Here is an 11,761-nt window from a genome sequence, read left to right on the forward strand (position 1 = left end):
TATATATATATGTATATATATTTATATATATGTGTTGTCATTTACCCATTAACTACTTATTGATTATTTCAATTGGTATTATCAGTGTGTAGATATCCTAATAGTGCAAACACGAGAATCGAATGTCTAGCATAATATGGTGTTTCTATTATTTAAATTATTACTTTTCTTTTACAAATATTACTTAGTGTTCGTATCTTATTTTTATTCTGAATGCACAAATGCCTGATGTTTCTGAGCTAATCGGAAGCGGAATCGCAGCCTCCAGGACTGTTTACAGGACCTCCCAGTCAGGTGGGTGGGAGAGATGAAGTTACTGGATAGTTGAAATAGGTTGCACTACGATAAAGAACCCCAGTCTACCTTCAGAGTTCCTTGTTGTTTCTATCCCCGATTGCGCTTTTTAGCAAATGGTTCCCTGAGCGAAGCTCTTGTTGGATTTGAACTTTTATCGATGCTTCTATAATCTTTGTTTCTACCTAAGGATGTTGGTCCTACACAAAAGCACTTTACTTCTGGGAAGAAGTAGTTCCTTATTTCTTTATTGCCCACAAGGGGCTACACACAGAGGGGACAAACAAGGACAGACAAAGGAATGAAGTCGATGTAATCGACCCCAGTGCGTAACTGGTACTTTATTTATCGACCCCGAAAGGATGAAAGGCAAAGTCGACCTCGGCGGAATTTGAACTCAGAATGTAAAGACAGGCGAATTACCGGTAAGCATTTCGCCTGGCGTGCTAACGATTCTGCCAGCTCGCCGCCTTAAGAAGTAGTTCCTATTACCCTTTCTCCTTTGATGGATCCAGCATGGTGGGGGGAAGGTGAAGCCGTACCAAGGATTTGGGCTCCACTCGCGTAGATTTCAGAATCCCTGAGGCAGATTTTCCATCACACCGCAACAAGAATGGAATTTTATGGTGGACTAGTGTTTATAGCTGTAGCTTATAGTATCCACTAACTTCGTGTCTTGCTAATAAATGGGATACTTGCTTTGAGCATAAAAGGTTCTCTATCTTTTGTGACACTTCCTGAAATTAAGGCTAATTTGCTCGGTTTATATTGCTTATGTGCAATATATGTGAAAGATCCGCTGTTTTCGTCTGCAAATATCGGTCAGTAGTAGGACAGGCAGTGAACGATTTGTATCGTGTTTTAAAAAGAGTTTTTCACTTTACCGTTGGGTGGAGGTTCAGCACAGTTAAAAATTGATGTACTTATTGACAGCTCTTTTGTCATAGATTTGAAGATAATTGCTTTTAAGAAATATTGCCTCGGGTCGACGAAAGTCTTGTTAGTGAAATGACTGGAAAGAAACAATATGATAGCGTGTCTGTATGGTGCTGTGTTTGTGTGTGTGTGTGTGTGTCTGTGTGTGTGTGTGTGTGAGAGAGAGAGAGAGAGTGAGAGAGCGAGAGAGAAATCTTGTCCTTCACACACACGCGTGCGCAAACTGCATCACAGGCGGTGCTGGTTTGTTTACATCTCCGTATTTTAGCGGATTCGGCAAAAGAAGACGATAGAGTAAGTACGAGACCTACAAAATAAGTACTGGTGTATGTGGTGGTGGGTGGTTGTGGCGGTGGCGGTGGCGGCGGCGGCGGCGCTGGTGGTGGTGGTGGTGGTGGCGGTGGTGGTTTGGTGGTGGAGATGGTGTTGGTGGTGGGAGGAACTTGTTTGATTAAACCATTCAAATCGCTGCCCCAGCATGGTCGCATATTAATGACGGAAACAAGGAAAAGATAAACGATAACATTAAATACTCCAGCTTGAATAGTCAGAAACAATGGCACAATAATTAGTAGATGTTTTTATCAAACTGTACAAACATTACTTGTACAGCGAAACAAAAAAGAAAATAGCAAAAAGGAAATCACATTTAAGACAATTACTCTAATTTGGCAGATAATGCATTTAAAATTTGATAAATTACGGAAATATCCATAAATATCCATTTTATGTCTTTCCGAAATTGTCACAATAAAATTCGTATTCGATGGAATGAAATTTTCTTGTATATCTCCATCCATTATTCCATCGCTGATATCAATTTCCTGGGAAAATATTCTTTATTTATAACATAATAGAGGAAAAGCATGTGATTTCGCTGTATTGTATATGATACATTGTTGTTGTTTGTTGTTGTTGCTTGTTGTTGGTTGTTGCTTCTCGAGCCATGTCTGGCTCATAAGAGCCGATTTCCCGGTTTCACTGGTGTGTAGGCTCCCCATATGGACGGGACGCCGGTCTGTTACAATTGAGCTGCTAGATACAGGAGGAAAGAGTGAGAGAAAGTTGTGGCGAAAGAGTCAGCAGAAATTTGCCATTACCTTCTGCAGGAGCCGCGTGGAGCTTAGGTGTTTCGCTCATAAACACACACATCGCCCGGTCTGTGATTCGAAACCGAGATCCCTCCCTAGCGAGTACGCTACTCTAACCACTAGGCCACTATATTTAATACATTAATATTCTTAATTCAGACTGTTGCTGAAGTGACTTAATTTAGCGGCATTCTAATACTTTTGTATTTTACAGCAGGATACATTCTTGGATTGGCTGAATATTCCGAAGTATTATATTTCCTCATTTGGTTTCTGCTACTATTGTACAACCTATGTATAAATGTGAAAGTTAACCCCTTTCGAATCAAAATTATTCATATAGACGTGTACTTATCGCTAGACTTAAGAGCGATAATTTTCTGAGTTTCTTTTTAGAAAAAAGAACTGGTTTAAGGTGGGAGCATTTACTATAAATTCTAATTGAACTTCGCATTTGCTTTGCCAGATAAACTAATTCCGCTCTTTGGGGGATGTTTGCATACATTGGAATATTTAGACCGAGAAAGAGAGAGGGGGGTGCGCGCGTGTGTGCGTGTGTGTGTGAGAGAGAGAGAGGTATTTTAATTCGTGTCCTTGCTACGAGCCCAAAATTGAGGGGAGATCAAGTTGGAAACGTTGACTTCACTGTTGGTTCTGCCTTGCTTTACATCTGCCTATCTGAATCTATCATAAAATATAGTTGCGACCTATATCTCATACGTAATGCTGATACATAATGGAAAGATTAACACCGCCATTTCTCCCAATATATTATCTGTTACAGACGTACGATTTCAAAAAATACAAAACTCGATCAGCAGCAGATGAAAATCGTTCGGTTTGCAGTTAACAAGGTTTTACATGATGGAACTCTAAGTAGAATACGCAGAATGGATTGCTTTCTGAAATAATACTTACTTGTTTTGCACTTAAAAAATTTATGGTAAAATATTTTGTTTCTTTTTACAAGGCAGAAAATCAAATTTCTCCAATGATCTAGAAGACATGATATAAAAACATTAAAACATTCTTTATATTACTACTAGTATGCAATTTGTCAAAACAGAAGTCTGATCTGAGAATGTAAAAGTAAAATTAACAGTAGGACACTTTGTTCAGCATTCTATCATTTTTACCAAACGATGGTTGAATGATTTAGACCTTCACTTTTGCTATTATGAGGTTGTAGGTACAATTTTATTGTACGGCAACTGGGGTGAAGATATTCATAGCTTTGGGTTGACATAAGCGTTTTGTGTGAAATTCAGTTGATAGAAAAAGCGTGCAAGATTTTTGGATGATCAAAAATCCAACGATTTTGTTACGAACAAGTTAATGGTAGAAATAGAAACCAAAGCTGCAACAACAATGACAGAGATTAAAAGTGAACACTTCATCTCTGGTAGAATTAGCTTTCAAATCACATAGAATTATTTTAAAAATCGGTGTGTTTTGGATAAAGTGGTCTTGCGCGTAAGAAAAGAACAGGAATATCATGGCTGGAATGCATTTGGTCATGAATCAGTCTGATCAGGTTCAACGTGGTGTTGAACTATAGCCACCACAAAGCAGATTTGGGGAGAGCGGACGGCTTGTCACGGATATAAATGCTCAAAACAACTGCATCACCTGAACAAGCGAGGAGGCCAATAAGACCCCAAGAAATATCGAAGAAGCATACATAAAAACAAAGAAGAACTGGAAGACACCATGACACAGTCCCAAACCTGTGCTTGAAATATTTAATAAACAAGCATAAAGAACTTGTAAAATTATATAACGGTATATTGAAAGGCCAGAAATAAAACCCAAATGACTCACTGAGAGAAAACAACCTTATTCTAATAACAAACTGCAACATCTACAGACACAGAACGAACGTTTACAGATACAAATCTACAGCGGACAATGCATTAACTGCAACAATAATTGAAGTTTATGCATTGTATGATTTTCCTCTCCAGAAGAACACAAAGAGTGTTGTAAAGACACTTATGGATGTAATAATTATGTAATAAATATTTAAAGATATAATGGGAAAATGATTTTGAAAGAATGTTCTAAACATGGCTTATATTGAGTGCAGAATTGTTAGTTTTTGTCAAGTACTCCCACCCGTGGAGTATGCATTTATTAGCTCCGAATATGTAAACACGAATAATAAACTGGTAAATCAACCATATCATAAATGAATGGAACAGAATTCTACAGATAGGAACAAAAGAGGAATTTATGAAAATGAATCCCATCTATATGAGAAGAGGGTTATTCCAGAGGGATTCTTCTTCTCAAGGTCTTTTCTTTCTTTTTGCCTGGTGTTATTACTTTTATCAACTTCATTGCGAAACGACAGTTAACGCGAAAACAGTGTGTAGGGAAGGGGAAGCGGTGGCTTTTGTGTATGAATGATATTGTGTTGTACGCCATCTATGATAGAAAATTGCAAACAATATTACAGAGAGTACAAACATTTATTAAAAAGTACCAAGTTAACCTTATAAATAGGAAATCTAATATAGAAAAACATCATTAATATTATATTAGTTAAAGAAAAATAAATATATGAGTTAGAACACATAGAAACAAAACATCATCGTATTTATCATTTATGCAGGAGAAATGGTAGCCTTCTGCATCTCCTAAATTGTTATGAAATGTCTATTGTATGGCTACAAAAATATTTGGTTGCGAATAGAGAGAAAACTAATAGAATTGCTGCGAAAACGAACAAAACAAAAAGAAAATATTTCTCTCTCCCTCTCTCTTGAGGTGAGTTAACAATTGTAAGCAGAGGCTGAAAATAATAGACAGTAGTGAAGATACGAGAGAAATAACCTCAGAAGTGGTTAAAAATTTAAAAACTATACTGGAAATGAGGTTACAAAATGTCATGGAAAATGGTAGCAAAAACATGCCTACGTATTCAACGTATGGTATGACTGAACAAAGCAAATACGACAAAAAAATATATGTTTATCTATGGTTGAAAAGTACAGGATTCAAAGCTGAGTCTGAAGGATTTTTTCTTTTTATTTCAGTGTAAAAACAAAGTTCTAAAATTAAAAACTATCAAAAGGATATCATTTTTTCTACTCTAGGCACAAGGCCGGAAATTTTGGGAAAGGGTGCCAGTCGATTAGATCGACTCCAATACGCAACTGGTACTTAATTTATTGCTGTTAAAGGGATGAAAGGCAAAGTCAACCACGGTGGAATTTGAACTCAGATCGTAAAGACAGACGAAATACCTATTTCTGTATTGCCCACAAGAGGCTAAACATAGAGGGGACAAACAAGGACAGACAAACGGATTAAGTCGATTACATCGACCCCAGTGCGTAACTGGTACTTAATTTATCGACCCCGAAAGGATGAAAGGCAAAGTCGACCTCGGCGGAATTTGAACTCAGAACGTAACGGCAGACGAAATACCGCTAAGCATTTCGCCCGGCGTGCTAACGTTTCTGCCAGCTCGCCGACTTATAATAGAGAATATTTGCGCAAAGATGACGGTGTCGAAGCTTTGATAATGGGGACATTATCAAAGTCTAGGACATGCCAAGTCATACAGACTGAAATAACAATTACTTCAATGAGTTTTGTGGATGATACAATTACCATAATGTGAGATATGCTAATCTATACATCTCGGAGATGGGAAAACAACCCCAGTTTGAGTTACGTCAACCGGTACAAACAGAAACAGTAAAGGGACAGATATATTATCAAAAATCATCGGGATACAAAGTGTCTTCCCATTTTGGTCAATCCATCCGCATATTTAAAATAGACTTAGCGGAATTATGTAATGTATAAATAAGTAGGTGGAGGCGCAATGGCCCAGTGGTTAGGGCAGAGGCTCGCAGTTTCGATTTCCAGACCGGGCGTTGTGTGTATTTATTGAGCGAAAATACCTAAAGTTCCACGGGATTCCGGCAGAGGGTGGTGGCGACCCCCTGTTGTACTCTTTCGCCCCAACTTTCTCTAACTCTTTCTTCCTGTTTCTTGAGTAACGCTACGATGGATTGACATCCCGTCCAGCTGGAAGGAACACATACGCCATAGAAACCGGGAAACCGGGCCCGTGAGCCTGACTAGGCTTGAAAAGGGCGCATAAATAATAATAAATAAATAAATAAGTAGACGGAAGATATGTTAAATAGAAATAATGACTGAATGAATAGGGATTAGGGAAATATAACCAAGAATATAGTAATGGTAATGTCAAAGGTAATAACCTACTTAGTGTAGTAAATAGTAAAACGATGACACATTTTAATTAATTATAATTACACCTGTGGTGGGGAGAAGATGATTAAGTTAATGATAAATTCTGGTCAAGAAAGTGAAAGGTGATAACCCTAAATGGAGGTAAATGCGATGTTGGTGGTGTAGTCATAAGGCTGGATCTTTTTTCAGTTTTATGAGATCTCAGTAAGGATATATTGTACTTCTTGCCTTAGACTAGGATCATTTGAGAAAAATAGTACGTGGCGGCTAATTATAATTTCTACTTTGGTGGGGACTTATTTCCGGTTAAGAAATGCAAATGAGACAGCCAAAAAGTTTTAATAACGTACTTTAAAATAAAATGATTCACTGCATTAAACATGTTAACACTAACGTTACAATTTGTTTCACATACAGAACATTGCACTGAATATTTTTCTATTAGCCATTTTCAAGTTATCACGGTATTGGGAAATTATTATTTACGGAACAACCTTTATGATATCAGATGTGATCTTTTACAAGGATTAATGCTGTCAAAATTTAGCACAAGGCGAATAATTTTATCAGGAGGAGATTAGCCTATCATATAAACCCGAGTATTTTGAAAGTATTTTATTTTATTGATTCCCGTAAGGATTGAAGGCAAATTTGAGCTCGGAGGGATTTTAAGTCAGAAGCTAAAGTGCCGAAAGAAACACCATTAAGCATTGTGTCCGGCGCGCTAACGATTCTATCAGCTCACAGTTATTTTGTCGGACAACAATGCTAAACATCATACTTCTCTAACGAAACATACCCGAGGTTGTTACCATGTTACGAATTAGAATCACTCCAAACTCCGAAGAGACGGCCTTAATTATAGCTTAACCAGGGTGTGATAAGATATTCCATTTCAAATATTTATGTTGCACAATGATGGCAATTTATATATGAAATATTAAAAGGTTTCTTCTTGCTGTGGTTGATTGAAATTGCACAGATATTTATGTACACTGTTTTAAGGAAGGGCAACTTGGATTGCTGAAGTCAAAACAGTTGGTCTCAGAACATTGTTATGCAAAAGTATATTATTGTACATACATTCCGAAAACATACTACATGCTGATAGAATGCGTATAAAGGCGAGTTATAGAGTGGGAATCTGGTCAAATTCTTCCACGTGTTTCATGCTAATGTTTTGAATTAATTATAACCATGGTACGTGTCTACAGTGTTCAGTTCTCAGCTAAACAACTATAACGTGAAGTTCATATAAAGCGCAAGGCATTGAGCTGACAGAAACGTTAGCGCGTCGGACAAAGTGTTAAGTTGGATATTTTCCGGCATTTTACATCCTGAGTTCAAATCTCGTGGTGCTCAACTTTGGGTTTCATCCCACTTCTAGGTCAATAGAATAAAGTACCAGTTAAGTTCTGGGTTCGACATAATCGACCTGTCACCTTCCCTCAAAAAAAAAAAAAGCAGACCTTGAATCCTGTGTTCAGGGAAATGTTGTGATCTTCGTCGCTATGGAAACCAGGTAAGCGGCCCCATGAGATCTTGAGCTCAAGAAAAAAGAAGCAAACACATAAAGAGGAATAGGAGCCTCTACGTGTCTCCTCCAGATCGCATCTCCATAATTTGATTGGTTTCAAATTATTGGTTTCAAATTTCATGGCCAGAAATTCTGAGGGAAGGGGGCATCTGTCTTACAGAATGGAATTCATAATATGCTTCAAACTAGCGCCAATGAAATGTGATGTTCAAAAGAAAAATTAAAAGAAGAGGAGACAAAAGGTTTTCTATCTTTCTCTCTTGAAAATGCCAGAAAAAAGATATAACGGAAAGAAATAAAAGAAAAACAATTTCCAAGAATAGTTTTTCCTCAATTCAACTCTACGGTTGTCCTTGGAAGCATAGAATTCAATTTATGAAATTAGAAACACCGGAAAAAAGTAGAAAATAGATTATGAAGTGATGGATATCTTTCTCTGGACAAGCTTTGCGCAAAGCCGATTCAAGAAGCTGTTGTAACAGGTTATTAGCGCATGCGCAAGACGCAAATCGCCGAAACTGACTCTACAAGTTTAATTACTACATGCCAGACTTCTACGCACCTATCTTCGCAGCTGCCTATAACAAATAACAGCTAGCTGGAAGCGATGCCAGATGTATCAACTGAGGAGTAAGTATGCTGTTATTAAAACACATGAACTGGGGAAATTGCTTATCAAGTTTAAACCCATAATTCCGCTAAACATAGAGTTAGAGATTTACCAAGGTTTCTCACCAAGAGACTGGAATGTCGTCCGTTGCGTAAGTTGGAGAGGCAGATCTACCCTCTACGTTATCAGGTGCATCATAGAACATGTCGAGAATGTATATCTAGCTTCAATTGAGTGGTAATCAATTTATGTCAGGTTAAAGCATTTGAGAGGGTCCACAGTTGCTGCTTGACACGTGTCTTACGTTCACTGATTATTACGATGACATTTCTGAAGGGTAAAGCAATGAGAAAAAATGGCTTTGTGATAGAAGGATAAAAATCAGCAATGTCAGTAATAATAAACTTAAAACTTTGTTCGTGATAGACTCAACAGAACCATACTAAAACTTTTCTATTGCTGTTCAATAATAGGAAGGGTATAACGTTTTTACTCTACAAATAATCTCAACAAAACGTTACCAACTATTTGTAATTACAGTTTAAAGGATTTACTGGACTAACAATTTGTGGATGTTAATGGAGTTATATATATGGACCTTAAGGGAAATATATGATGTACAGACTTTAGGGTTAGTATTCAATCTAACACATCGGTGTATGTAGAGGGTTGTAACTTATGTCCTTATGTAGGTCCCCATATCCTGGATATAGGATCCTTTCATAGTACGTCTTCATTGATAATAGTATGTACTTTTCCTGTGCTGTCAAGAGATTTTTACTTTCATTAAACGAAACATGTATTTTCATAAAATTGCGTAATTATGTCACTATACATACGAATACATACATACATTCATACACACATATATATATATATATATATATATATATATATATATATATATATATATATATATATACATACACATATACCTGCATACTTATATGCATATATATCAATCCACACATACATACATACTTATCCACACACTCACACGCATACATACATACATACATACATACATACATACACACATACATACATACATACATACATACATACATACATACATGCATACATACATTCATGCATCTGCAGTAACCTTACCCGAATTACAAGTTCAGGTTTATACCTGTAATTATTGAGGCCCTGAGATATGCTACACACTGCCTGAATACCATTCTTGAGAAATCAGGCCTCACAAAACCAGAAAGGAGAAAGCTAATTCGAAGACTACAGATCTAATCTATCATTGAACTGTAAAAGTCTGTAAAACTTTCCAGAAGTTTATCATTTAAATATATATGAGCATGTCTAGATACGTAACTATATGCATGAGAATACGTACATAAAACATACAAATATGCACACCCTGTTTTTGATGTTGGAATTCCAGTGAAGGAACCTTGGATCTCGGTTAGAAACCGGTTCTTTCTTTATTAGCAAGAAATCTTGAAATAAAACTGAATAATAACATGCATACACACATATATACATACATACATACATACATACATATATACATGCATACATAGCTTTTTAAGTACTACATATACTTGGGGCCAAGTTATATAGTTAATATGAATATAGTTAATACTCAATGAATTTTGGCATTTGGGATGGCGACATATTTGCAATGTTGAAATTTAGATTTAAAAAATAAACGATATGGTTTTAAATAGAAAGTATTTTTATAATGTTATTTCTCTGTACTGGTTGTAGTATGTGTGTTGTACAGTGGTGGATGACCGGTTAGAGCTGGAAAACTGGAAGAACAGGATGCAGAGAAGTAGTTCAGGTGAGAGGATATACAGTCAATAATTTCAGAAAATCAGTGTTGCAAGGAACAACAGTAGAAGAGAAAATAGAAAGGTGTATACAACACCACGGCTTTAGAAAAGCTGGCGAGCGAGTTGCAACTGTAGTTGTTTTCAAAACCCTTCTCTAATATGAAGGTAGTTTTCATCTTCCCCGCTTCCTCTATTGCTTTTCTTCTTCCTTTTCGTCCACTTTGTCACCATTTTCTTTAGTTTCTTTACAATATCTGCATTCTTTTCTGTCTCTCCTCCAGGATATCCTTCTTAGTTACAGTATCTTTCTCTTTCTTGATCATCCTTTTCTCTGACTTCATCAATGTATTCTTTATCTCTTCCCTTCATATCCTTCTCCATTTTTTCCCCGTTTTCTTCAATTCATATTTGTCGTCTGCTTCATCCATTTCTACTTTTTTCTCTTTTACTTGTTCATTTTATCGCCCCTTCTTCCCCATCCTCCTCCTTTCATTGTTATTATTGATATTATTAAACACATCGCACTACGCCTCTTTTCCCTCCCTCTTATTCACCATTTCCCACCTCCTGTTACACGTCTACCTATTTTCCCTGTAATGTCAGGTCTCGCTCAGTTATTTTCCTTCTACATATTGTCTAGCTTAAAACTTCCATCCTCCTCTTTCTTTTACATTTTTATTCTCGTCCTTCAATACTTATTTTATCCTTCTTTCTAACTTCCTTTGTATTTATTTCTGCTCAATCTCTCTCATTATCATCACCTCCTTCATTTTCTTCTACATCTACGTCTCGTTCCAACAACGTTCCCGCCAACATCCACGTCCCTAGTAACATCACAACCACCACTGCCACCATCGCCTTCACCATTACAGCCAACAGCATCACTACCACAACTACTAATACCACAGCCACCATCACCACCACCACTACCAACATCAACTACAGCACCATCATCACCAGCAGAACAAGCATAAAGAGCTCCTGTACCACCACCAGAAATACCACCCGCACCACTTGAACAACAACCAGCACTAACACTACCGCTATTTATTTCTTTATTGCCCATAGGGGGCTAAACATAGAGAGGACAAACAAGGACAGACAAAGAGATTAAGTCGATTACATCGACCCCAGTGCGTAACTGGTACTTATTTAATCGACCCCGAAAGGATGGAAGGCAAAGTCGACCTCGGCGGAATTTGAACTCAGAACGTAACGGCAGGCGAAATACCTATTTCTTTACTGCCCACAAGGGGCTACACACAGAGGG

General features: G+C 37.2%; 1 long non-coding RNA gene across 1 annotated transcript in view; it reads left to right on the plus strand.

The window, feature by feature from the left end:
• The window catches only part of LOC106879440 (uncharacterized), a 77,753-nt gene that overhangs the window by 48,208 nt on the left and 17,784 nt on the right, over nucleotides 1-11,761 (plus strand). The window contains exon 2 of the long non-coding RNA XR_008264028.1: nucleotides 10,424-10,499. This is a non-coding gene — a long non-coding RNA (uncharacterized LOC106879440). The remainder of the gene's footprint in view (nucleotides 1-10,423; nucleotides 10,500-11,761) is intronic.

The sequence above is a fragment of the Octopus bimaculoides genome, chromosome 4 (genome assembly GCF_001194135.2).
Source record: "Octopus bimaculoides isolate UCB-OBI-ISO-001 chromosome 4, ASM119413v2, whole genome shotgun sequence".
Lineage (NCBI taxonomy): Eukaryota > Metazoa > Mollusca > Cephalopoda > Octopoda > Octopodidae > Octopus > Octopus bimaculoides.